The sequence below is a fragment of the Geotrypetes seraphini genome, chromosome 1 (assembly GCF_902459505.1).
Source record: "Geotrypetes seraphini chromosome 1, aGeoSer1.1, whole genome shotgun sequence".
In the NCBI taxonomy this organism is placed as follows: domain Eukaryota; kingdom Metazoa; phylum Chordata; class Amphibia; order Gymnophiona; family Dermophiidae; genus Geotrypetes; species Geotrypetes seraphini.
The window spans coordinates 77,715,630-77,738,459 of NC_047084.1; the positions used below are offsets into that span (position 1 = coordinate 77,715,630).

Sequence of the window (22,830 nt, forward strand, 5' to 3'; positions counted from 1 at the left end):
TGGGCTGGCATCTGTCTCCTTCCATTTCCCTCTCTCTTCTCATTTCCTCCACTCAGATCAGATATTTCTGTCTCCTTCCCCCTTTCCCCCCATGCTCTGGCATCTCTCTCTTCTCTATTTTCTTCTTCTGTCTAAATTAAATTTTCTCTTACTATTCAGTCCTCAGTTTCCCTCTTTTTACTGTGCCTACCCACAAATTGCCATCCCTTTCCTTCACCCCTCCACTATCTCACTAACTCTCTTCTACCCCATCCAGTATATGCTTTTTTCTTTCTCCCCTCCTTCCATCCAGTATGTGTTCTCTTTCGCCATTTCCATTCAGCATCTGCTCTCCCCTCGCAACTGACATCCGTCTGCCCTCTTCTCTCTCTCCCTTCTCCCCAACTGCCCCTTTCTCTCTCTCTCTCTCCCACTCCGAGCCTTCACCCCAGGCCCATCTCCCTCCCTTCCCCTCACCTTTGCGCAGGTCACCACTTACATTATTAATTGGAAGGTTTGTGGCCTGTAACCCTCCCCACCATCACCTTCTCCTGTTCCTTCTGACCTCTGCTCTTTCCACTTCTCCCCCTCAGCTCCTCGGGGTGCTTGCAGCCTGCACTCCTCTCCAGCTCCTTCTTCCCCACTGAATCCAGGCCCTGCATCCCCCTCTACGGACTTCTCAGAGGAGCTGCAGTTTGTAGTACCCTTCGTGCCACCAGTTACTCCTCTTCCTCCTTTCCCACTGCGCCCAATACTTGCAGCAAACCTTCCCACCCACCGGAACTCCCTCTTCACGCATTCCAGAGCCGCCCCTCCCATGGCGCTCATCTGCTGCAGAGGCTCCTGCATATATACCATAGATACGGCGAAGAATGCTCTACAGCCAGCAGGTAGCAAGATCAGCCACAGCACCTGCAAGCGGTGCTCAGCCCAATGCTTCCCTCTGACACGAACTGCCCAGGCAGAAACAGGAAGCTGTGTCAGAGGGGAACTTTGGGCTGAGCACTTCTCGCAGGTGCTGGGGCTGATCTTGCTGTCCGATGCCGTGGTGGAGCCCAATCTTGCTGTCATCTGGGGGAGGGGGCCCGATCTTGCTGTCATGGGGAGGGGGAGCCCGATCTTGCTGTCATCGGGGAGAGGGGAGACCCGATCTTGCTGTCATCGGGGGGAGGGGAGGCCCAATCTTGCTGTCATGGCCGTTAAAAAAAAATAAAAAATTGGAAAGGTGATGGTGAGTGGGCCCCCCTCACAATTTCGGACCCTAGGCACGTGCCTCTTAGGCCTATTCGTTAATCCGGCCCTGATCTGAGGAGCACAGCGATGTGATAGAGGAAGAAGTCCGGAAATCCCAAGCTGCCATTTTCTTTGGAGGATTTCAGTATTTTTAAGGCAATCCTTGGAGTTTTCTTACACCACAGATATTCAATAAGTTTACCTTCTATAGATTTATAGAAGTCATGTGGAGCTAATTTAGGTAATATGGATAAATAGTAGTTGACAATTGGGGTGATGGTTATCTCAATTGCCTCAATACATCCCCACCATGTCAAGGATAGGGGGAAGACCAGCGTTTTAATAAGGACTCAACTTTGGAAGAAATGGCGGTTGGCATGGCCGAGTTGTTTTGCAGCACTACAGATTCGGAGCAACGGTATGATCGTTTTACTTTAGACCACTTGTTACTAAACAGACCATTTGATACCCAAAGACTCCTAAGACTCCTGATGCAGGCCGGATGGTCGAAACATGATCATGTCGAGTCATTGAGTTGCTTTGGATGTTTGAATTGCTTTGGATGAATAAAGATCATTGGATTTATCAGATGAGTTGAAAGACACTTCTTTGTGCACCATTCCGATTGGACATTTCCACTTTGCTCTTGCTTGTTCGATTTTTGTGGAATTGGTTCCCCTGTTTTATTGGGCTAGGCACCTGGACCAATCAGGCCTTAGGATTAGTGGGGATGGGCAGCCCGCTATGCCTAAGGCCTGATTGGTCCAGGCTTCTAGAGCCTGGGCCAATCAGGCCTTAGATTTAGCGGGGATGGGCCGGGAAAGGGCGGGCCTGTCTTATTTCCACGAAGCGAGCCTATCGGCTGGACGGCAGCAAGACCCGTCCAGCCGACCAACATTTAAAGGTTAGTTGGGGGAGGGAGGTTAGTTTTTTGGGGGGGTCGTCGGGCTTTCCGGCAGGAGGATTGCACATCCTCCTGCTGGCGATTACCAGTTTGGGGGGAGGGGAGTTCCAGGGGGGTTCCGGCAGGAGGATTGGGCATCCTCCTACCGGCGATGGGACAGGCGGCCGCGGCCGTTATACTTATTGCAGCAGGGAGATCCCTTGCTGCCATAAGTATAGCGGCCGCGTCTACTTACAATGTAGACCAGCATTTTGCTGGCCTACATTTTAAGCGTCTCTTCCTCTACTAGGGAGACGCGTAGGGCCGCCTAAGGCTCTTAGGCGAGCTAAGGCGTCTTGCGGGCCTCCCTAGGCTCTCGGAGGCGCCTTCAATATAGGCGGCCTGCCTGGGGAGCATTTTTTTTAAAAACGTGCATCCCGATTGGCTGATTAGACAGCTGTAGGACCCCTACAGCTGCCTAAAATCGGGACGCACTTTGTAGAATCAGGGCCGAAATGTATATTAAGAAGCAGAATAATCACAAATAGGGTGAGATATTTGCTAAAGTGGAAAAATTTAAAAATAAAATTATCCTGAGACTATTGACATTAACTTAGAGTCAGTGAAAGTACAGTACATGATATACCCTTATGGAAAAACCAGCTGTAGTGTAACACTTTGCAATGATAAGCTGTTTAGTAAGAAGATCGGTGAGAGTAATAACATTAAGAGACAGAGAGCAGTAGCTTGAAGAAACATCGGTAAGCCATAACCATGGAGGAGTATAATCAAAAGATACGTCTAAATCTGTTTTGGGCCTAAGTCGCTAGTCGCCCAAAGTCGGGCATGAAAAAAGTCCTTTTTCAAAAAATACGTCCAAAATATTTTTTTCCACGAAAATCATCTAACTGAACATCCAGCCGTCTGATCATCCAAATCTTTATACCCCATTTTCATCCAAAAATTCATCCAAATAAAAAACGCCTAGAAAAGACCTTTTGGACATGGGCGGAGTCAGTAAAGCGATGGACTGGACACCCAAACATTGAATCAGAATAGTGGGTACCTTACAGGGCACTGCTGTGAAATTCACAAAAAGGTTGCCACATACACATCTCACAACAACCTTATAGGTCATGGTGAACACACCAAAACACCCTCCAGAACCTACTAGACCCACCTGTCTACCACCCTAATAGCCCTTATGGCTGCAGGTACCACTTATAAGCAGTACATATGGGGTTTTGGGGGGTGCACATGTTTCACCATGCATGCAGTGGTTAAAGTGGCTTATGGGCCTGGGTAGTCCTCTCCATGGTTCACTAGCCCACCCCCAGACCATTTAAGCCACATCTGTGCAACTCTACTAGGCTTTCCTATGCCAGGCTGCCAGGTACTGATGTTCTGGAGGCAAATATGTGACATTTTTATTACCAACTAGCTGATGACCCGGCGTTGCATGGGTATTTAATTATAGCAATAACACTGTAAATGGATTCAAATAAAGATACTTTATAGTGGTGAATGAAATTATTGTTTTACAGCTTAATAAAAAATACAATATTCAAATTATAATGTGAAATATTTGACAAAATGAATACAATACAACTAATGCAAAACGTGATTATAAACAACATTTTTAGTTTCACCTCCAGGAGCAAGAACATATAAATTGTTGGGTGAACCCACCCTTGAGCAAGCAACATAGAGTTGTGGGCCGAGAGACCCCCAGAACATATCACCCCAGGTAGTGAGGGATCTGCATACCAAGTTTCGTTCAAATCGGTCAAGCCGTTTGTGAATTACTGTGAGAATGGCAGCTTTTTACATTTTTTTCCATTGACATGAATGGATGAAATCTGATTTTCTGTTTGTAGCTCCGCCCACATGTGCAGGTGGGCCACGAGACCCCCAGAACATATCATCCCAGGTAGTGAGGGATCTGCATACCAAGTTTCGTTCAAATCGGTCAAGCCGTTTGTGAATTACTGTGAGAATGGCAGCTTTTTACATTTTTTCCATTGACATGAATGGGTGAAATCCGATTTTCTGTTTGTAGCTCCGCCCACGTGTGCAGGGGGGTCGCGAGACCCCAAGAACATATCACCCCAGGTAGTGAGGGATCTGCATACCAAGTTTCGTTCAAATTGGTCAAGACTGTGAGAATGGCAGCTTTTTACATTTTTTCCATTGACATGAATGGGTGAAATGTGATTTTCTGTTTGTAGCTCCGCCCACGTGTGCAGGAGGGCCGCAAGACCCCCAGAACATATCACCCCAGGTAGTGAGGGATCTGTATACCAAGTTTCGTTCAAATCGGTCAAGCCGTTTGTGAATTACTGTGAGAATGGCAGCTTTTTACATTTTTTCCATTGACATGAATGGGTGAAATCTGATTTTGTTTGTAGCTCCGCCCACGTGTGCAGGTGGGCCGCGAGACCCCCAGAACATATCACCCCAGGTAGTGAGGGATCTGCATACCAAGTTTCATCCAAATTGGTCACAGTGAGAATGGCAGCTTTTTACATTTTTTCCATTGACATGAATGGGTGAAATCTGATGTTCTGTTTGTAGCTCCACCCACGTGTGCAGGTGGGCCGCGAGACCCCCAGAACATATCACCCCAGGTAGTTGGAATTACTGTGAGAATGGCAGTTTTTTACATTTTTTCCATTGACATGAATGGGTGAAATCTGATTTTCTGTTTGTAGCTCCGCCCATTTGTGCAGGTGGGCCGCGAGACCCCCAGAACATATCACCCCAGGTAGTGAGGGATCAGCATACCAAGTTTAGTTCAAATCGGTCCCACCGCTTTTTACATTTTTCCCATTGACTTGAATGGGTGAAATCTGAAGTTATGTTTGTAGCTCCACCCAGGTGTGCAGGTTGGCCGCGATACCCCCAGAACATATCACCCCAGGTAGTGAGGGATCTGCATACCAAGTTTCGTTCAAATCGGGCAAGCCGTTTTTGCGTTGGCAGCTGTTTTACATTTTTTCCATTGACATGAATGGGTGAAATCTGATTTTATGTTTGTAGCTCCGCCCACATGTGCAGGTGGGCCGTGAGACCCCCAGAACATATCACCCCAGGTAGTGAGGGATCGGCATACCAAGTTTCGTTCAAATCGGGCAAGCCGTTTTTGCGTTGGCAGCTCTTTACATTTTTTCCATTGACATGAATGGGTGAAATCCGATTATCTGTTTGTAGCTCCGCCCACGTGTGCAGGTGGGCCGCGAGACCCCCAGAACATATCATCCCGGGTAGTGAGGGATCTGCATACCAAGTTTCGTTCAAATCGGTCAAGCCGTTTTTGCGTGATCGCGGCACATACATACATACATCCGATTTTATATATATAGATTTTATGGCGGGGGTGAGGTCAGTGATCATTGGGGGAGTGTGAATGGGTCTGTACTTTGCCCCTGCAGTGTTTATCTGGTTATTTTGGATACTTTCTTGTGACTTAGACCTGGTTTTAGATGGCCTAAGTCACAACGTCCAAGTTCCGTCTAGGCAGTGTTGTTAAACTTTCGGTTATACATACAGTATGACTAAGTCTAGGACAGCCCATGTCCTGCCCAAATCCTGCCCTCACCACTTCTCCTACAATGCCTCTTTTAGCTCTGGGTGTACTGCAGCACTGTGGAGGCCTAAGTTGTTTTTAGATATGTCTAAAACCCAGTTCGATTATCGGCACTTGGACGACTTGTCTCACTGATCGTCTAAGTGCCGATTTAGGTCGGTTTTTAGGCATATTTCCGTTTTGATTATGAGCCCCATAAAGTTTAATATTTGGTAAGTTGTAAATATGCGAAAGTCAAGGGATAAGGTATATTTCCTCAGCATTGCCCACCCAATAAGGAGAGATAAGAAATCTAAGAGATATATAATGGCCAAATGAGAGTCAACAAAGAAACCTACTAGTCAGGGAGATTCGCAGCCATCACTCTGAAAAAGCAATAAAAAGACAAGCAGGGAATGAAAGCAGGAAATAGTGCCTGTTAAAACAGGACTCGTAGACCTGTTGTGGGTTAATAAAGAAGAAGAATAGTTAAGTACTCTATATTCTGGAAACAGTTGGCATTAAGGGAATGAGAAGTAATTAAGAAGTAATTAAGTATAGTAAATACAGCTGGGACAATAGCCATAATGTGAGAAGACAGGAGAAAGGAGAGTACAGGCTCCGTTCATGAGATAGTAAACTGAGAGGAAATATCTGAAAAAAGTTACTATACAGCAAGGAGGAGAATATATCAGTTTTGTGAGGGGGTCCTAAGTAATAATATTAGTAAAGCGACAAAGAGCATTAGTTTGGAGAAAAGTAGGAGAGCAGGGACAGAACTACCGAGATTACATCTGTTCCAACAGCATAAAGTCCAAGTGTTAGAGGGACTAGTACAGGGAGTATAATCCTAAAGTTTGGTTAGTGGACCAAAAAAAATAAAAAAAAGGCATCAGTTCGGGAGATATTAATAGGCAGTAAATATCAGTAATAGTCATATAAGCATAATAAGCAATGATGATTCACATAAGTCGAGGGAATAGGTTGTTATAGACTTGCGAGTAGAACCAACATGGATGAAAAAGAAATTTGAATCGGAAGCACATGTAGAAAAATACTAGCAATACCAACGAAGAGAAAGAAGCATAACCATTAGAAAAAACATAGCTGTCGAAAAATAGAAATTTTGAAAAAACGCTAGTTAACATGTTCTCTACCACAGACAGGGCCAGATTTAGATGAAAAGAGGCCCTAGGCTATTCCACTTATGAGGCCCTTTCACCTCCCATTTTTAAGTTTGTAAATTACATGAGAGATAATAAAATACATCATTACTGTGATATATATCAATATGTTAAATGAAACATGTTATTATTGATACTAACCTTTATAAAAAATGTGACACGGATAATAAATAAAAAAAAGTCGAGAACACTTATTTGGACATTTATTCTTAGCACCATATATAGTACTTGTAACAATAACTAATCAAACATAACACACAACATTGCCCCTTCCTATGTCCATAGTTCCCCCAGTGCGTCCTTCCTCACCTCACCCCCCCTCCGATGCCCGCCTGCCTCCCATCCCCCCTTCCATTGAACACCCCCCATGCCTTCCTGCCTGCCTGCCTTCCATTAAACCCCCCACCCCCCTCCGATGCCAGCCTGCCTGCCTCCCATCCCCCTTCCACTGAAACCCCCACCCCACCCCGATGCCAGTCTGGGCCGCCCTGTCCTGATGGATCCATGTTTTGCCTCTCTCCCCGCGGGGCTGGGCTTTACCCAGCTGTTTCCAGACTGACGTCTTTCCCTCCCCGATCCTCCTCCCAGGGTGAGAAAAAGAAAGGGAGATGCCGAGTCGGCGCCCCATTGCAGTCAGAGCTGGTTCCGATCCCGAAGCGTAGAATTTCTCCTTATTTTCAGTTTAGTGTTCACTGTTTTTAGAATAGTGTAATTTTAATTTTGCTAACAATTGGAATGTAGGCCCCTCTTGATCTTGAGGCCCTAGGCTGAAGCCTAGTTAGCCTATAGGAAAATCCGGCCCTGACCACAGAGGAGACATTCAGCAAAGCAAAGTCACTCAAGAACGAAATAGAGAGAAAACTGGCAGAAAGTCACCCCATTTTGGTTTGTTGGATCCATTTTCTCAGTAGCTCGGGATCAGAATAGTTGTCAGTATGATTTCAATAAGTAATTTTGAAGTGTGCCGGGTTGAAAAGTCCCCCAGGTCTTTAAGCTCTTGAAGGAGGGCTAGAAAGGATTTTCTCTTTGCAGCGGTGAAAGGTGCCAGATCAGGGACAATGAGTATCTTGCGACTCTGATGTACTATGGAGGCTTTTCCTTTGGCAGCAATGAGGATCTGGAGGGCTTGCTTGAATCGAAGAAGCTTTACCACGATGGGTCTGGGATGCTTGTTACCTGGGATGAATTTGGACGGTGTACGGTGAGCATGTTCCAGCTCGAGAGCAGGAGAGAACTCGAGATCATGAAACTTCGGTAGCCAGGATGAGATAAAAGCCATAGTATCGGCACCCTCAGTGCCTTCAGGCATTCCCAAAATACGAATATTGCTTCTTCTAGAGCCATTGCGGAGGAGGCAAAAAGGGAAAACAGAATGCTAGGAATAATTAAGAAGGGGATCACAAACAGATCGGAGAAGGTTATCATGCTGCTGCACTGGGACATGGTATGCCCTCAGCTGGAATACTGCGTCCAGCACTGGTCGCCGTACATGAAGAAGGACACCGTACTACTCGAAAGGGTCCAGAGAAGAGCGACTAAAATGGATAAGGGGCTGGAGGAGTTGCTGTACAGTGAGAGAATAGAGAAACTGGGCCTCTTCTTCCTTGAAAAGAGGAGACAGAGGGGACATGATAATGAAGGGAATAGACTTAGTGGATAAGACAGGTTGTTCACCCTCTCCAAGATAGGGAGAACGAGAGGGCACTCTCTAAAGTTAAAAGGGGACAGATTCCGTACAAACGTAAGGAAGCTCTTCTTCACCCAGAGTGGTAGAAAACTGGAATGCTCTTCCGGAGGCTGTTATAGGGGAAAATACCCTCCAGGGATTCAAGACAGAGTTAGACAAGTTCCTGCTGAACCAGAATGTATGCAGGTAAGGCTAGTCTCAGTTAGGGCACTGGTCTCTGACCTAAGGGCTGCCACATGAGCGGACTGCTGGGCATGATGGACCACTGGTCTGACCCAGCAGCGACAGCTTTTATGTTCTTATGTAGAGCTATGTCTTCTATGTTGGCCATGAGTTTCTGAATGGTGGTGGAATTGGCGTGAACAGCCAGTATTTCAGTTTCCACTGCAGAAAGAGGGCAATTAAGCTGTTCAAAGTGCTGGTGTGAGGCATCGATCTGAGAGTGAATAGACCCAAGCTCCTATCTCATGTCTTGAGAGATATCTAGATGATTTTTCATCATAGCTTTAATGCTTTTCAGTTCAGTCAAAATGGGGTCATCATCCGCCTCATGTTCTTCACTTCTGCCCGACTTCTCTGGTGAGGGAGGAGCAGATTTCAGCCATTTGTTAGCTGGTTGAGGATCTGATTTGGCTTTTTAAAAATCCATTTAATAAAGATAGTGCAATACAAAAGAAAACTGCATTTTATGTATAAAACTATGCAAAAAAAATGGCATTAGATCGATCTGCAGTTGAAAGTGGGAGCTTTCAGCTCACACTGTCATCACATTCAAGCGTCAACCGGAAGTCAACATGCAATCATTTAAAGGACACTGTATGACTGAGTAGTGTTATACAGCAATGGTAAACATTTCTTGACAAGCCAGTTTTACTGGCTATTAGATGATTTTTGAGCCCTCAGTTGTGGTTAAATTTCTGGTTCTGAGCACACCCTTTCATTTCAAAACTCTTATTTACATTAGTACATTTTTGATTACCTTGTACAGTATATATTTACTTTAGTGATTTCTTGTACACAGAACTATAATTTGCATAATATAGTTCTCAACCCTGTGTTCTGTACTCTCTTATCACATTGTAAGTGAGAAATTTTATTAATCATACAGAACGTAAATAAAAATGGGACATACCACAAAAAATCACAGTATTATAAATTATTACAAAACCAAACAATAAGCCAGAATTGCAATGAGTAGCATATAATTACAATGAAATACAAAAGAACTGGGGTTTTTTAAGAACTGAACATTTTTAACAGATAATGGGCTCCTTTTATTAAACTGTGGAAGAGTTTCTTACTGTGGGCTGGCGAGGTAAATGTTCCATCGCTCATTCAGTTCCTATGAGTGTCAGAGCATTTACGTCGCTAGCCCATGGTAAGAAGCTCTTCCGCAGTTTAGTAATACCCAGTGAATATTCCTAAAGTCTTGTACCTGTACCTCCTTGATATTTTTGCTTTTTCCAGAAGTGTTGGAGTTCCCCAACTCCAGGGTTCGGGGATTACTGGCCCCATAGTGCTTCTTGCAAGATTCAACTATTCAGCGTACCTAGGTGATGTCAGTCTTCCTACTCATAAGGAGCACACTACTAACTTAGTAGCATTGCATGCCCCAGGTGTGGGCTGAATGTGTATGCTAAAGTAGCAGCACATGTTCCTCGGGGTTTCTTCGCCAGGTCCTCCAAATTAACACTAGTGTCATGTCTCCAGGTATATTTTTTCACCTCTTTGTTGAGATGCCTAATTTATTCTTCTTTCTATCTACATTTCTGCCTTTATCCCTGTGATTATCAGTCATCGCCTGCTTTCAATTTGCCGCTACCTGCTGGTGTATCCACTTGGAACTTTTGCAGTGCCGTGGTTCCCGAGGAACGGGGTTTTATCTGCCCAAAGAACCCTGTTGAACTGAAATTGAGCATGCTTTCAAGTCATATTGATGCAAGATAAGTACTGTGTTCCTTTCCTTGATTTTGGCTCCAGCTTTGCGGTCAAGTACAATTTTTAGACATTTGATTTTGGACGCTCATATATAATTGATTTTAGAACGGACAGTCGTGGCTTTATATATAACTTTCATTTGCACTGATTCACGTATTGCACACATTGCTCACTATAAGAGAGCTCCAGGGATGTATCACTAACTTTACCCGATTTGGGTTCAACTTGTGTCAACTCTGTTTAGGGGTTGGTTCCCCGGATTAGAGTTGTGATAACTGAGGACTCTCCTTTTTACTCTTTACTTATTATTCTAATATCTTTTTTTGCCACATGTCCCTTCTTAACTCTCTTATATATATTTTTGAAAAAATATATTTTGGTTCTTACTGAAGGAACATCACCCTCAGGTCCATCTGCTTTGGTGTTCTGTTCTGTTCTTCCTAAGTTAAGATACCTATTGCTGCTCTAGCACTCAGTACTATTATGCTTATTTCAGACATAACGCTTTCTTGGTGGAAAACATATAGTAGAGAACAATCTAAATACTGCAACTAGCTAGCAATGCACTTGCTAGCTAGTTGCAGTATTTAGATTGTTCTCTACTATATATTTATATACTGCTGGGTAATTAGTTTTAGGTTATATACTAGTGCTTTCTTGGTGGAAGACATACTTATTATAAACCATCTTGGTTTTTTGGGGGGGTCTGAAATGTGGCTGAAAGATGGAGGTAAAGAAATATTGATGTTAGCTATCTCTAATGGAATGTTGCTACTATTTGGGTTTTTGCCAGGTACTAGTGACCTGGATTGGCTACCGTGAGAATGGGCTCCTAGGGTCGGTAGCATGGAATGTTGCTACTTTTGGGGGGGTTTTGCCAGGTACTAGTAACCTGGATTGGCCACCTTGAGGACAAGCTACCGGGCTAGATGGACCATTGGTCTGACCCAGTAAAGCTATTCTTACGTTCTTATATTTATTTATTTGCATGTCAAAATAAATTTACAAGTATCCACTTATTGCAAAAATACAGAGCTTAACACATTGAGGAATATGATTTAGAAAGAAAAAAAACATTCCAATATGAAGCAAACAATAAAAGGAAAATTAGAACTGAAATTATTAAAAATTAACAAAATTCCACCATCTCTTCCTTAGACCCCCATTTTGTCTTTGGAAAGACAAGAGATAAGATTAGGAGATCTATCAAATTAAACTTTTTTTTAATGGAAAAGGCTTAACGTGAATCAAACCAGCTTATTTACTATTCCAGCCCTATTTCATACTTTCATTAATTTTTGAAGCTGGTCTGGTGCAAAAAAAACCATATTTGGTCCCAGCATATTTAATCTGACTATTATAAGGATAGTTTAACAAGAAAGCAGCCCCCATTTTTACTGCTTCTTCCCGCATGGCAAAGAATAATTTTCTACGGTCTTGGGTTGCTTTGGTAACATCTGATAAAATCCAGATCTTCTGTCCCATGAATAAATTTTGGAGAGAGCGAAAAAAAGCTTTTATGATTGAGTTCAGGTCCTGTTCAAAGACCAATGAAACAACTAAAGTTCCTCTTTCTATTAAGTAGTTTTTAAACAAATCCAATGACGTAGATCAGTGTTTTTCAACCTTTTTACACCTATGGACCGGCAGAAATAAAAGAATTATTCTGTGGACCGGCATCAGTCCGTGGACCGGCAGTTGAAGAACACTGGGCTAAGTTGTGGGCCAGACCCCGCCCCCATAATAGTACTAATTGTAACACTATTTTTTCCATTCATTTTTCACATATACACAATATAATCTTATTAACAACACATAATGGTTAACCACAAAATTAAACTATATAAAGCACACTGACAGCATATGTAAATTCTCAAAATAGACATAATTCAATCACTAAATTCAAAAATAAAATCATTCCCCCCTACCTTTGTTGTCTCCCTCCCTCCATGCTATGCCTTACCTTCTGGCATGCTCCCGCCTGGCCATTTTATGCTGCCCCCGGTATTATCATCAGGCCGGCTCCCTCTTCCTCACTGATGCAGTGCACAAAGCTGCGGGCAGCAGCTCCTTGCGCGTCCCGTGCCTCATCTGGAAGCCTTCCCTCTGACGTTGCAATGTCAGAGAGAAGGCTTCCAGTTCAGGCACAGGATGCGCGTAGGAGCCACTGCCCGTGGCTTTGTGCACTGAATCAGCGAGGAAGAGGGAGCTGGCTTGAAGATAACGCCGCATCGATTGCACCGTGGATCGGCGGTTGAAGAACATTGTTTTAGGCCTGATGCACATGCTGGCCCTGTGGACCGGCAGAAAATTTTTGTGGACCGGTGGTTGAAGAACACTGGCATAGATAACACTGACTTGGGGAAATTCAATATATAGAGATTAAGCCTCCGATTAAAGTTCTCCAATTGTTCGATTTTCCTTTGAAAAAGAACTCTATCTTTGACTACAGTGGCTGAAACAGTTTGCAGAGCGGAAATTTCCTTACTTATTTGGTCAAACTTAAGAGTCCGATTCCATTTTAATATTCTAAACTGAAGTTGATAAATCGTCACGTTTACTCACAACCTTAGTCATTTTACCAGTCGATGTTGTTCCTGCAGCTTCTAACTTTTGGAGTAATTTCCAAATATTTGGCAAAGTTGCCAGCAAGGAGTCGACTCCTTCTGCTCTGCTGCTCGATGTAGACTCGGTTTCCCGGGCAGCGTAGGTCCCCCCTCCGGTCTGTGTTGAACACGTCGGGTCCTCAGCGTTCCTATCTTCAACACCGTCCTGAGCTGGATTGGGCGTTGAACAGGCTTCTGGGGGAGATAACGATGTCTCAAACCCTAAGGCTCCGATGGCTCCTTCCACTGGAGCAAACGCAGGGAGCGCTCCCTCTCTCACTACAGCTGGTGAACTCATCAGGAACCGATCCATCGGTGTTTGTCTGGGTATAGGGGGATCCACCCGGACAACCCCCTTGCGTTTGCTGTTGGGCATATTCAAATATTTCCTCAACAAAGAGAGATGGTCTGCGCATGTGTCAAAGAGTAGCAACTTTTTAAAAAAATTTTTACCTAGCCCAGCGAGCCCGTGGTTTTAACCCGCTTTAAACCTGTGAGTTAATACCACGGGCTCGCACTGCGGGGGTAGGCCAGGGCAGCGCTTGGGGCAGAGAGCAGGAGAGTCAGGGGCAGAGAGCCATGCAGGAGATTCGGGGCAGAGCAGGGCGTCAGGAGAAAAAGGCATCAGGGCAAGGAACAGGAGAGGAGATTCGGGGCAGAGCAGGGCGTCAGGAGAAAAAGGCATCAGGGCAAGGAACAGGAGAGGAGATTCGGGGCAGAGCAGGGCGTCAGGAGAAAAAGGCGTCAGGGCAAAGAACAGGAGAGGAGATTTGGGGCAGAGCAGGGTGGCAGGAGAAAAAGGCAAAAGAGTCATGGCAAGGAACAGGAGAGGAGATTCGGAGCAGGGCAGCAGGCCCAGTCGGTGTTGCAGGGTTTTTGTTTATGAATCGCTGCCTGCCATCATTTGAATGCCGTTCCCCCTCATTTGCATGCGCGGATCGGAATCGGATCAGAGGTGATCGGCCACGAGGTTAGTGAATCGGGTCGCAAAGGGGTCACAAACTGATCGGTACACGATCGGTTTGCTTAGTGAATCTAGCCCCTAGTTTTCATTTATGGTATCCCATTTTGCAGCTTCTTAGACCTAAGGATAGAGAATTTGTCTCTAGGATGAAGTCCCCTATTGTTTCAGAGAATTGGCTCCTCTTGACAGTCATGCTGCTATTTGGACAAACTAGAAGATTTAGTATGCAATATCTTCAATATTTGTCCAGTTCCTCTGCTGTTTTCTAAAACAAACAAACAAACCTCTTTTGGGCTCTGTGTTCCTCAATCAAAGCATATGAAAAAAAAAAATGATATATATATATATATATATACAGAGCCCAAAAGAGGTTTGTTTGATTTTTTTTTTTTTTTTTATAACAGCAGAGGAGCTGGACAAATGTTGAAGGTACATGTTTGATACCTGTCCTAGAGAAATGACGACTTGTGAATCAAGAAAATATAAGCTTGGCTTTGGAATTGACATGCAGTTTACTATCTGAGTGTGTGTGATGCAGTGGTTAGAGCTACAGCCTTAGCACCCTGATATTGTTGGTTCAAATCCCTCACTGCTCCTTGTGATCCTGGGCAATCGGAACAGAAGAGAAATATGATAAAAGGAGCCAAACAGCATAAAATCACTATTCTAATGACATCATAATGCTAACATATGATAACGTTATAGACGTTATTAGGACATCTATGCAACACCTAAAAGGCGATTCTGCAAAGGACATCTAACAATATAGATGTGCTTAGATTCGTTCAGCACCGCTGAGCGCGATTCTCTACAGTACGTCTATGCATTGTAGAATCGCACTCAGCATTGTGCTCCTCGACGTCTAAACGTCACCTAACATTTAGACGTCCTATACAGAATCTGGCCTTAAATGTTTGAGAAATAGTATAAATATGAGGAGTTTTTCATGACCTAAGATGACGAAACTCATAAGACAATTTAATAATCTTGTTGAGCGTGAATTTGAGGTCTTTTTCTCCACTTTGAGAAATATGCTGAGTTAGATTTTTGTTTGCGCTCCTACCTTGTGAGGCCATGGGAACTCAAGGCAGCCATTTTTGTTCTCAGCTCTGCACAGGGCAGGAGCATAGAAAGATCGCTCCTGCCCCGCTTCACCGCTAGACCAGCAGGTAAGGTGCGGAGAGATCCGGGGAGGGGGGGAGTGTCAGAGCCTAAAGTTATTCGCAATTTTTCCAGGTAAGGTGGAGCGTCCAGTAGGTGGGGGTTGGTCAGGGTTTAGAAACGCGCAAATAACTGAAGTCAAGAGTCCTAAACCCACGAATTTGGAGGGAGAAGTGTAGTATAGTCCAAAAAACCTGTATCTCAATATATTCCTAATTCACCTACTAACATACACCAATTTAAAACTGCTCAGAGAATATCTTCCACTTTGAATTTGTGAATTCAGAGAATATACAGGAGAGAGATTTGCGTACACCGCAGGCAGTAGGGCATGCAAATCTCCCTCATGCAAATCTCTGGGACTGAGAGCAAACACCAAGGATTTATTTTAAAGCATTATACACCAGGAAGAAAATTTAGTATGTGCTGTCATATTCTGTTTAGTCGCCCAGTAAAAAAATTTGATTGACTTTACATGAATTCCCTTCAGTGAAAATTATGCTGCCTTTAATCCTATAATCTGCTGTATTCAAGGAATCCCACCACTCTGCTTTTGTTGATTTTATCGCCTTATCTACCACTAAAGTCAGGCAAACCCCCTTCATCATTATCTGCCTCCTCCTTACTGCAGTTTTTGTAAACAACAACAGCAGTCTGTCTTTTATTTATGCAATTTTCTATACTGTTCTCCCAAGGGAACCCAGAACAGTTTACATGAATTTATTCAGGTACTCAAGCATTTTTCCCTATCTGTCCTGGCAGGCTAACAATCTAGCTAATGTACCTGGGGCAATGGGGGTGGGGGGATTAAGGGCTAGATTCATTAAGCCCACCGATCGTGTTTGCGATCGTATATATAGACCCAATTCACTAACCTCATGGCCAATCAACCTCTGATCCATCTGATCATGCAAATGAGGTGAAATGGCATGCAAAGTAGGAAGGCAGCGATTCACTAAAGAGAAGGAACACCGATTGGGCTGGCCAATCCGAAAAGAAGCGACTGCTGAGGACTAGTCGCTCACGTCCTTGCCGACTGTCCTGCTCTTTGCTGCCCTGAAATCCCAGCCCTGCAGCCCAAACCAGACTTCCCCCAACTGCCCTGCTCTCTGCCTCCCCCGACTCGCACTGCCTCCCTGACTCTCCCGGCTCGCACTGCCGCCCTTCTCTGCAGTGCGAGCCTGTGGTTTTAACCCGCTGGTTTAAAGCGGGGCTGCGCTATGGTGTGTTCTGTTCCAGAACACGCCGCAGTGCAGACCCGCTTTAAACCTGCAGGTTAAAACCACGGGCTCGCGAGCTGTGTCTGAAGATGTGGCAAACTTGACTCAATATCTATAGAGGTAAATAACCAGGGCCCTGTGGCTGACAGTTGCCATAATCAAGTCTTCACAGCCTCTTCTGTCGCACAAATACATAAGAATTGCCGCTGCTGGGTCAGACCAGTGGTCCATCTTGCCCAGCAGTCCGCTCACGCGGTGGCCCTTAGGTCAAAGACCAGTGCCCTAACTGAGACCAGCCCCACCTGCATATGTCCTGGTTTAGCAGGAACTTGTCTAACTTTGTCTTGAATCCCTGGAGGGTGTTTTGCCCTATAACAGCCTCCGGAAGAGCGTTCCAGATTTCTATCACTTTCTGGGTGAAGAAGAACTTTCTTACGTTTGCACAGAATCTATCCCCTTTTAACTTTAGAGAGAGTGCCCTCTCATCCTCTCTACCTTGGAGAGGGTGAGCAATCTGTCTTTATCTGCTAAGTCTATTTTGAATGTTTCATAAGATCATAAGCAATGCCTCCGCTAGGTCAGACCTGAGGTCCATCATGCCCAGCAGTCCGCTCACGCAGCGGCCCAACAGGTCCAGGACCTGTGCAGTAATCCTCTATCTATACCCCTCTATCCCCTTTTCCAGCAGGAAATTGTCCAATCCTTACTTGAACCCCCAGTACCGTACTCTACCCTATTACGCTCTCTGGAAGCGCATTCCAGGTGTCCACCACACGTTGGGTAAACAAGAACTTCCTAGCATTCGTTTTGAATCTGTCCCCTTTCAACTTTAATTTAGCAGAAGTGCTTCTGCTTCACTACCTTAATCCACAAGATGCTATACTTTCAATAGGAGAGGAGTTTTTGGGGCGATCCGTGTGCAAACGCATACGCAGACCATCTACCGACAAAGAAGATGGTCTGCGCATGCGTCGGGATTGCTCTTCAGCGATAAGTGTGGTCGGTGTGGGGGCGTGCCTCTGATCGCCCCCGTTTGCGTGAGGATGTGTTGTGGATCAGTTGCCCGGCCACGGATCGGATTGCCCACGGAGAAGTAAGCTTAGTGAATCTAGCCCAGGGTCACGAGGAGCGGCAGGGGTTTGAACCCACAACCACAGGGTGCTGATGCTGTAGCTTTAACCACTGCGTCACACTCTCCCCTCTATCTGGTATCAGACCAGTCTCTAAAGCAGGCCTGTGTAACCTGCAGCCCTCCACTGAATTTTATGTGATTTGTGAGTCTATGAGAAGTATACAAAGAAAGCATCATTGGCAATTTTAAATACTGTATTTTAGTAAATATTTTCAGAATAGCCACCTTAGCAGTTTGTTTCCATCATTTTTAGTTACACTTTTACTTCTCACATGTCTATGGAACCCTATGAAATATTACAGCCTATCAGGGATGCTACTAACATTTATGCAGCCCTCTCCTGCTAACCCCACCCCCAACTCCCCCCCACAACTGAACACATACACACACCAAAGAGAACTACATTGTTCAATTTTAAGTGGTCCTAGTCCATGCAAAACTACTGTATAATATACTCCCATAAGGACCTTCTAAAAAAAAAAAAAAATTCTCTCATTTTCCTACTTCCTCTTATCATTATGCATGCATTTTTTTTAATGCCACCTTGAGGTCTTTCAATCTGTTGTTTTCTCCTTAAGATCCAAATCTATAGTCTTCTTAGGCTATTTATTTTAATGCTTTGACTCTATTTTTCATTTCACAGTAAGAAGTGAGACAGTTCAGGCTTGCTCTGATTAAACAGGACCTCCTGGAGAGGAAGAGGCAGGACTACAAACAGTACCCAAGACGCCGTGAAGATACCATAAAAATCAGGACTGCATCTCCAGAAATTGCATCTCTGGTCATCTTTGCTTGTACCTGTATTTGGGAAAAACGGAGGCTTACTTTTTCTTGTCCAAAGGAAAAGAGAAACCCAAAACTCCCACAGCCATAAAATAATCACAAAACTAGTGGGAATGACCAACACCGTGGAGGCAGGTAAATGAGCATTCCAGTTTACATAGCTTACAAACCAGGACCAAGTTCATACAGAAATTCTGATTTTACTGTCGAGGAAAAGCAACACGGGATCCACCACAGTACCTTTCATGCTGTACGCCTTCACATTTAAGAACATAAGTTGCTTCCGCTGGGTCAGACCAGGGGTCCATCGCGCCCAGCAGTCCGCTCACGTGGCGGCTCATCAGGTCCATGACCTGTAAGTGATCTTGTCTAAAACCTTTCAATACCCTTTCATACTCCTATCTCTGCCTCTATCTATATCCCTCAATCCCTGTATCCTTCAGGAACTTGTCCAATCCCTCTTTGAATCCCCTTAATGTACTCTGTCCTATCACATCCTCCGGAAGCGCATTCCAGGTGTCCACCACCCTCTGAGTGAAGAAAAATTTCCTAGCATCGGTTCTAAACCTGTCCCCTTTCAATTTCTCCGAGTGCCCCCTTGTTCTTGTAGTTCCCAATAGGCTGAAGAATCTGTCCCTTTCCACCTTCTCTAAGCCCTTCATGATCTTGTTTGGAATAATGGTCACGACTTCAATTCTCCTGACCCAGCTATGTTGGCATACTTTTTCTTGGCGGCAAGATGAATTTCTGTATGAACTCGGTTCTGATTCTAACCTGTGCCAGCTGGGATACTTCATTACCCCCTCACATGTTCAACGGAATTTAACGTAGCAACGCCAGAGGGCACAACCCAACTGTGGACCATTCTAACATGTGTGTCGACTAGAGCAGCCCTAAGCTTTCAGGGATGTAGTGTATTGAAACTGGATGGGGGGAGGAAAACAGGATAATTTTCTCTGTTTTTTTTCCCCAAACCATGCGTCTGTAGTGCATTTATTTTTTTTTTTTTTTTGCATTTAACATTTTGCCTACAGGTCTCCTTTGCTTTTCCAAAGCTGCTAATGGTGTAATGCGAGAACATTCAAGTGCTAAGAGGGAGGGGGCGAGTGAGTGAAGGGTCGGAGAAAGCCGAGTAGAAACCCCCACCCCCTTCCTTCACCTGAGGTCACGTGGGCCTTTGAAGAGCACCAGCCACAACAAGCAAAGAGCTCAAGCGGACCAACTTGTTTGTCAAGTGTGACACGCACCCATCTACAGTCAGGAAATCAGTTTGATGCGCGAGTTAGTTCTGAGAAGCTGGCGTATCTTTCCGATTCTTTTTTTTTTTTTTATGCTAAGGTAAAAGAAAATAAAAAATAAAAACACCCCAACCTAAATAAGAAAAGGGGAGGCGAGTTAAAGCCGCTGGAAAAAAAGAAAAGGTGGGCTACAGAAGACTGGCCGAGGTGGAGCCTTCCGCGAGAGGAGGTGAGAGGTGCGCGCGCGCTCCTGCGCCCAGCTTCGTTTTGGCCGGCTGCTGGCTTCCCCCTGAGCCAGGCTTAAACCGCACGTTCCCAGCCACCTTTACACGCATTCGTCGCCCCCCCTCCCTCCCTGGTAGGCGAGCACATCGTGGTTAACCTTTCACGTCCCACCCCCGCGAAGACTCGGCTCGGAAGGCTTTCTTTAAAATGGGCGCACGTGCTTTGGGTGCACGTGAGTCGCGCGCCCCCTCCGCCCGCAGATAGATGTTCGGTTTTCGCCGGTGGGCCCCTAACGTAACCAGATTCGGCCACACCCTAGCTGGCTCTCGAGTTTGTGATACTGAGGGCAGAAAGTTTTTTTGGGTTCCCGGGTGGGACTCTAATTTGCAGAACCCCTATAATGAAGAAAAACGCTTTCCTGTGCTTTGTGCATCCCTTTTTTTCCCCCGATCTGTGTGCAGATGGAGTCCACAGTTGAGCAGTGTGATGGGATTTGCGTCTGCTAATGAAAAGTTAGACTAGCCCTGCGTTGCCGGTGGAGCAAAGCTTCAGCTGAACTGGTAAATAATAATAATAGGCTATAGGGTTTAATTTAAATGAGGGAAAAAGCCTTAAACTTTTTTTAAAATTTCATAAGATTTTATGGAAACTTTAATTAACAATATCAAGGAGAAATACTATGAAAAAACCCCCATACCAAATGTTGACATAGTCACTACCCTAATGGTACTAAAGGGGATGACGCTGGAGGACCTTTTCGAACTAGCACAAAACGGATTTCTTTTTAGATTCGCAGTTCATCAAGTCCCCCCTCAACTCAGACTACAGAACTCACTGATGACATTCCGGAAAATGGTAAAGACCCTCCTTTTCAACTAAAGGTCACCCTCAGTCTACACCCAACCCCTTAAACCCCACCTCTACCCTTCTTTCTCCATTCTAATCTTCTGCCAAAAATTTCTGTATAGTCCACTCTCAGCCTATACTCAAATAACTTGTATCTCAACTAAACTACTTATATTTAAACTACTGTTCCTAATTTGCTGTATAGTCCCTATATTTACACTGCTGCACAGTCTCGTATGTCCAAGTATTTAAATCTACTGTATAATCTTGTATGTCCAATTCACTCCATTGGGAATGTTTACTTGTAAACCGTTCTGAGCTACTGGGAGGATGGGATAAAAATCTAAATAAATAAATAAAGTAGTCAGGACTCGAGCACGAGTCGATAGCAACCTAACAACAACTAATGGTACAAGTCTGAAAGGTGAACACATTGAGAAAAGAGGAATTTTTTTTAAAATTAAAGAGTACGTTTCTAATACATTTGATCGTTTCTGCATATTTACTGGAACCTCAATGAGATTTGTGCATAAGTCGATACAGGAATTCCTACTTTATCTACATTAAAATGTTTGTTAGAAGATTCTGTTATTTAACATTCATATATAAATCATAAAGGTAATATTTAGTAGGTATACAGGTGTAGTAATTTAGCAGGTGTACAGATTTCCAATTGGGTAGGATCAAATTTAAAGGGCCTAACTATTCGGGTAGTGCAACGTCTCGCAAACTTTCCAGCCGGCGGTACACTAAATCCAGTGCCCCGTCTGGAAGGCACCCGGAAGTGCTTGGACGTCAATGCGATGGCATCACACACATATGTGATGTCATCATGTCGGTGTCCATGCATACGCCGAGGCCCATCTGTCTGCGACCCGCTTCGGTGGAGGGATCCAGGAGGAGGGACATCGGCCAGGAGGAGAGTCATCTACGCTGGCTGACTTCCTACAGGAAGGGGCGAGGGGCACATCCTGTAGGCAGTCGGCCGACGTGGATGACTTTCGTCCTCGCAGTTTGCGATACATTGCGGTAGTGGTATGGTTGCAGCAGTCTGTAGTACATTCACCTCTGATTATAGATGGTGGTAGTTTTTGGTTTTAAACTGACTGGCATTTAAGAAAAGCACTCTCCAAATCTACTAGATATTGACCCATTAGTGTCTTATCAGACTAGCACAAAACAGATTTCTTTTTAGATCTGTAATTCATTATGTCGCTAGGCCTCGGAACACGAACCGACGACATCTAACTTATGACTTCAGTTTGGAAACTTTATTTTTTATTTTTGCTGGATACGTTCTTACATAACTATAATATTTTTTTCGCTTTCTCTATTTCGCTCGGCACTTAGAATGTGGAGCCCATTTGGGACAGAAAGGGAAGTTTCTAAAAGTGCCTTAAGATAATGTAATTTGTGTAAATTGTAATTCGCTTAGGTTATAATTAAGTGGAAGAGAAATGTTAAAAATAAACTAGTGTCTAAAACTGATGATATGCTTCATTGTTCTTGACCATGTAGGCAAAGTTTTTTGTTTTGTTTTTTTCAACATGCTCAGTTAATAGTGAAGTTTTTCATAGGGTGTTTCATAGACTTGTTTTAAGCACTTGTTTTTAAGTGGACATGGTTTACTTTAAGAACATAAGCATAGCCTTACTGGATCAGACCAATGGTTCATCTAGCCCAGTATTCTGTCTTCACGGAGGCCAATCCAAGTCACAAGTACCTGGCAAAAACCCAAATAGTAGCAGCATTCCATTCCAATGACCCAGGGCAAGCAGTGGCTTCTCCCATATCTGTCTTAACAGCAGTTTATGGACTTTTCCTCCAGGAACCTTTTTTTTTTTTTTTTTTTAAACCAGCTACATTAACCGCTCTCGCCACATCCTCTGACAACGCATTCCAGAGCTTAACTATTCTCTGAGTGAAAAAATATTTTATCCTATTGGTTTTAAAAGTATTACTCTAACTTTGAGTGTCCCCTAGTCTTTATAAAACTTGATGCAGAAAAAAATCGATCCACTTGTACTCGTTGTACACCACTCAGGATTTTTTAATCTTCGATCATATCTCCCTTCAGCCGTCTCTTTTCCAAGTGAAGAGCCCTAACCTCTTTAGTCTTTCCTCATAAAAAAGGAGTTCTGTCCCCTTTATCATCTTGGTCACTCTTCTTTGAACCTTTTCTAGTG

The 22,830-nt window shown here is 44.3% G+C and overlaps 1 protein-coding gene across 7 annotated transcripts in view; it reads left to right on the forward strand.

The window, feature by feature from the left end:
- Positions 1-22,830, forward strand: part of ATP8B1 (ATPase phospholipid transporting 8B1) — a 281,690-nt gene that overhangs the window by 65,601 nt on the left and 193,259 nt on the right. For 2 of the 7 annotated variants that reach the window (XM_033933768.1, XM_033933776.1), the window contains exon 1: positions 19,870-20,358. The exons of 1 other annotated variant lie outside the window; for it this stretch is intronic. The gene's annotated coding sequence lies outside the window, so the exon portion shown is untranslated. Of the gene's footprint in view, positions 1-19,672; positions 19,803-19,869; positions 20,359-22,830 lie in introns of those variants that run through there. 4 more of the 7 variants (XM_033933758.1, XM_033933749.1, XM_033933784.1 and 1 more) reach the window with 4 other exon arrangements.